Source organism: Elephantulus edwardii, unplaced genomic scaffold (assembly GCF_000299155.1).
Source record: "Elephantulus edwardii isolate Elephantulus edwardi_28Jun2011 unplaced genomic scaffold, EleEdw1.0 scaffold00260, whole genome shotgun sequence".
NCBI classification, from domain to species: Eukaryota; Metazoa; Chordata; class Mammalia; order Macroscelidea; family Macroscelididae; genus Elephantulus; species Elephantulus edwardii.
The window spans coordinates 3,560,510-3,566,367 of NW_006400010.1; the positions used below are offsets into that span (position 1 = coordinate 3,560,510).

Below are 5,858 nucleotides of genomic sequence, written 5' to 3' on the forward strand. Positions count from 1 at the left end.
TCTTCCTAGTCTGTCTTAATGTGAATGTTCAGATTTAGAGAAGTATCAGACAGACCAGCAAGTTAAAGTTATATCCCTTATTGTGGAGTTAGATGTAGAGATAGAGATAGAGATAGAGATAGAGATAGAGATACAGGTTTCATATGAGCATTATTGCTCTGGGGGTCTGGGATTTTCATTCTCAATGTTAACCATAGTTTGTTATGATTCACACACAGTCAAATTCTTTTGTATAGTCAATGAAACACAAATAGACATTCTTCTGGTGTTCTCTGTTTTCAGCCAAGATTCATCTGACATCAGTAATGATTTCCATGGTGCCAGGGCTTCTTCTACACCTAGTTTGAAACTCTGGCAATTCTCTGTTAATCTATTATTCTAATCATTTTTTATGATTGTCAGTAATATTTTGCTTGGATGTAATATTAATGATATAGTTTGTTAATATCCATATTATTTTGGGTTACCTTTCATAGGAATGGGAACAAATAAGGATCTCTTCCACTCAATTGGTCAGACAGCTATCCTTCAAATTTCCTGGCATAGACTGGTGAACATGTCGAGAGCTGCATACAGTAGTTGAAACATGTCAATCGGTCTTGCCAATGCCTTCAGTGCAGCTTGAACTTCTTCCTTCATTACCATTAGCTCTAGTTCATATGGTACTTCCTGAAATTTTTCTGTGTCAATCAGCTGTATTTGGTACAATGGCTCTATCTTTCATCTACCTTTCATCTTCTTTTGATGATTCCTAAGTCATTCAAAATACGCCCATAGTATCTTTCAGTATTGCAACTAGTCACTAGAATTTTTCAGTTCTTTCAACTTCAGAAATGCTGAGCAAATTCTTCCCTCTTTATTCTCCAACTCCAGCTCTTTGTAAATTCTGTTAAAATATTTTGCTTTGTTTCCTTCAGTTGCCATTTAAAATTTTATATTCATTTCTTTGAGTTCAAACATTTATTCCCTTTGTTACGGCTTCTCATCACTCTGGTGCAATTTCCAGAGTCTTTTCTGACATCTATTTTGGGCTTTTCTTCCTCTTCAGCCTTTGTAAAAGGCTCTCTTCCTGGATAATATCTTTGATGTCACCCCCAAACTAATGTGGTTTTCGATCATTAGTGTTCAATGCCTCAAACTTATTCTTGACATGATTTTTAAATTCAGGTGGGATAGACATATTGTTGTATTTTGATACTTGTAGACTTTTATTGGATAACCCTTCTGGCATTTGAAACACTGGTGCATAGCTTCCAGCATCACAGGAACGCACAAGTTACCTTAGTATAGTAAACTGACAAACAAGTGCAGTACTAATAAGAACTGACAAAGAGAGGCTGTACTAATAGGAGCAAACCATAAAAAAAAAAGTGTGTGTGTGAGTGTATGTATAGATAGATAGACAGATATACATTTATACACACACACACACAATAAAATAATTAATAGTAATTCTCCCTATACAAGGAAGTGACAGATAAATGTTGTACCTCAGCAAACCATAAATACAATAAGGTGAACAAATATTATGGTATAGAACAGCTTTCTCAGACCCAAGCTGAGGCCTGTGGCAACATGATAGTGTGGGGTTCCAGATGAGGGTCTTATGGCATTAATAATGGCTCAACTGTATGTTCAGTGATTGTATTTGGCACAAAGCCCAGGTGTGCAAGGATGAGAAAATATATGGTAATGGTAAATATACTATTTCTTCAATCTTCACATGCACAGTTCTATGTCATTAATTGTTCAGGCCAGTTTAGAGTTACATTACCTTCACACGATACTGAACTTTTTCAACTTATACAGTGCCATTCTTTATGTCTAACTTAAAATGTTTTTGAACTTTAAGATGTATTGGGTCAAATATGAATATAATTACTCCAGGATTCTTTGTGGACTTTTTTTGGTTAGTGTTTAGTATATATATTATATTTTTTTCCTCATACTTTAGTGTTCTGTTTTCTGTACCTTATGTATTTGGAACGTCCTCAGTCAAGAGCGCAGAGCTTATTATTGTTGTTTTTATTTTCTTTTAAATTTTTATTTTATATTGGTTTGTTTTCAAAATTCATATACTTAGTTTCACACTATTCTTCATTCACATTTGATTTCATACAATCATTCCCACTCACTATGTTTTATAAAATTAATCACTATTGGACTATGCTCACCATTTTCCTGTCTTTCAGGTCACCACAGGATCTTTTCCATTTTCTTTATGCCCTCCAAATTGTGCAACTCTGTGATTTTGTCGATTTTATGCAGTTTGGTAATCTCTGTTTTTAAGTGGCAACTTTAGCACCTTTGTACTTATTTAGTATATGTTAGGTCTTATTTTCACTATATTTTTATTTCTATTTACTCTGCTTTTTAATTTTTTATCTTCCTCCAATTTTGGTTACACTTTCTTCCTTCCCATTTCCCCTCCCTTTGTTTTCTCTAGATTGTGAATCATATTTCTATTCACCTTTGAAGTTTTATCATGTATATTTAATATAACAAAGATTCAAGGGAAATGATATTGTAACCCTGAACAAACAATGCAAAGACCTTGGAACATGCTAGTTTTATGTGCTTTCTTCCTAAATTAAATGCTAGCATTTACTCACATTATAATTCTATTTATTATTGTTGCTAGTATTTTGAATAGTTGGTTCTTGGGTTTATACTTTTATTATTGTTTTTATTATTTTATGTATTAGTACTGTTTTTCCACAATAATTTCACTTCTTCCTGGAAAAAAAATCCTTTAAAAATTCCCTTTTAGTACAAGTTATTGGTGCTAAAATCTCACAATTTATCTTGGCTTTCAAATATATTTATCTTACCCTCATTATTGACAAAGTTTTCAGAGTACACAACTTCAAGTTGCTATTTATCTACTTTAAACACTCTTTTATAGCTTTGATTTTACTATTTAGTAGTTTGCTATCAATCACATTTTCTTTTCTGTACAGGTAATCATTCCTATTTTGGAAAGGGTTCTTTTAATATCATGCCTCTCTCTTTGATAGTCTGCAGTTTTTGACAAATATACCTAAGCATGAGTTTGCTTTATATATTCTACTTGGAATTCATCGTGCTTTCTGTATTTATAGACGTACATTTCCCACAAATCCTAGAAAATTCATAGCCTGGCCCAAATCTCAGTGAGAATGAATAAAGAAAATGCAAGAAAGGCAAATGGATGATGTCGCTGCACTTCATTACTTTACATAGCTGTAACTAGCTCATGAAGATATTTTCACATTTTTATTAATTAGTGCTTTAATTTTTTAATATTTCAGTTTAATTTATAGTATTTCCACATATATTTTTAATGGTTTTTTGTTGTTTATGATTGATTTATTTTTTTAAAACTTTATTTCAAATAGAGTGCTTCCTTCTTATGTGGCTGTAAATCTGTTAGTCTTCGTGAATTTTCGTATGTAGTGGTTGTTTCTGCAGATCTTTACTCATATTGGGTTGTCTTTTCTTTATTTATATTTGATTGTGGGATCACTTGCCTAATAATATTAAAACAGTATGGGCATGGGGAGGACATCAGATCTCCACTAACTTCATGAAAATAAATGCTCCCAATCAAAAGCAACACTACTCTAAAGTCGATTCGTAGGAGGTCAGACATGCCCCCATGTGCCACTCTCTTAACCCTTTATGATCATTCTACCACCAACTGTGTTTCCCAAGGTTCATGGCTTCCTTACTGGGTGTGATAAATCATCACAGTGGTCACACATAGCTCAGGTAAACCTCAATCTCCATAAGCCTAAGACCAGAAGAATTAGATGGTGCCTGGCTATCACTGTTGACTGCCCTGAAAGGGATGACAATAGAAAGCCCATAGAAGAATAAGTAATAGAAAACTGATACAAAGATGCTGCACTCTGTCCTTATATGTCTGACTGAGCCATTCCTGAATGTGTGGGCACCAATGGGGACTGGCAAGAGGCCTCAGCCCAGGCATCATTGCTATGTGGCCTCCCATGAGTGGTGTCATTCCAGGAGCAGGTTCCACTGGCATCATCCCAGAAGGAGGATGACCCATCAATGGCATCATATGAGGGCCCCCCAATATGGGGTGCTGGTATCATACCAGAGTGAGGAAGGCCTGGGAGGCTGGGTGGAGGTGGGATCATGACACCTGATGAAGGAGGAGCAGAGAATGGAGTAGGAGATTGTTGAAATGCAGATATTTTGTCAATCAGGCTCTGAGCCTGCTCCAGTATTCATAGCAGTCTTTCACATTCTCTTTGTGTTTCCTGCCACTGCAATGTATCTTTCTCACAGATAGCAAGCCATGAATGAGGTATGTGTTGCAATGATTAGAATAAAACGTGGACATGTCGATCCACACTGGCTGATGGTGGCACCATTCCATCAGCATTTCTTTCTAAATGTTACCGAGATTTCTGTATTTTTGCCTCTAGGATTGGCTCAATTTAAGCATGGCAAGATGATAAAACTGACCAACACTTTACATACCCTATTTGTGCGGTCCCACCCTATAAGCTAATAATTAACATTATTAGCAAACTATCCCTTGGTGGGCTACGAACAGTTCACATTTGCATAGTTAAAGTTACAAAGGCCGTGGCTTAGAATATCCACATCAAATAACTCATTACACTGCAATGTTAATGTCAGAGTGCTGCCACTAGCTGTAACCAGTTTGGGGTTTTTTTGTAACCAGTTTTGAACACTTTTAATATTCCAACTTATTTCAGGAGTTGGACATTTAGTTCCCCTCAAATTGTATCTGCACTAAAGCTCATAGTACCCATACAGAAAGTGGTACAACAATTCTTCATATGCAGGAGCTTTGTCCATCCCAACATTCTTATAATCTACCCTTTCAGCTCATACCCGAAACCTCTCTTAGTGTTAGAGAAATGCCCACAATGCTCCAGCAATGCATGCTCAATCACAAATCTAATTGCTAAATACTCTATCAGATGACCTACCAAACCCCAAACACACTGCTCTTCTGTTGGTTCTATCTTATAAAGATTGGCCATCAGTTTACTACTGTTGAGAATCTTTACAAAAGGAGACTGCTCATCTTTGTCACAGAGAATAGCTGGTGGATTTGAACTTCTGACTTATTGGTTACTAGTCCAATACATTATGCACTATATCATCAGGTATCCTTACAATACCAAAATCATGGCATTTCTTTTTTTACATAAAAATGATATGGCAATAAATTCATGAACCAGAAAAAATATACTGACAATACTTTCCCACTTCTCACTTTTTATGGCAGTAGCATTTCTCCTTTAAAATGTATTGTGTTTCTATTTGCAAATTATGATGATTCCCTCTAGATCTCTAAATACCATGCATATACTCCTATTTTCTTACCTGTAAAAGTTGCTGTTGTTATGTGATGTTGAGTTGGAAGTGACTCACAGCTGATACTTCAGCAGGTTTCCAGAGGCTGTAAATTGCACAGGAGAATTTCACACCTCGTCGAGTCTAACCACACGTCTTTGGGCTGGCAGCACAGTTCATAACCACTAGACAACCAGAGCTCTTTCACCTGTAAAAAAAAGTTGATTTAATATACTAATTTTTCCTTTACCTCTACCAATTTTTATATACATATTATTAAACTTAGTTATCCTGCTGATTATATTTGTAACATCAAATTATATATTAAAACTAATGCACACCTATGTTCATTTCAGCATTGTTCACAATACTAAAGAGATGGAAACAACCCAAGTGACCATCATGTATGAATGGATAAACAAACTAATCTACATAAACATAGTGAATAATACCCAATGTTAAGGAACAATGAAGAATTCAAATGGATTTTCCTAAGGTGGATAAACTAGGAAGACATTATA

General features: G+C 35.3%; 1 pseudogene; it reads right to left on the reverse strand.

Moving 5' to 3' along the window:
• Positions 1–3,896: 3,896 nt before the first annotated feature.
• On the reverse strand, positions 3,897–4,348 carry LOC102858443 (annotated as a pseudogene).
• Positions 4,349–5,858: the final 1,510 nt, after the last annotated feature.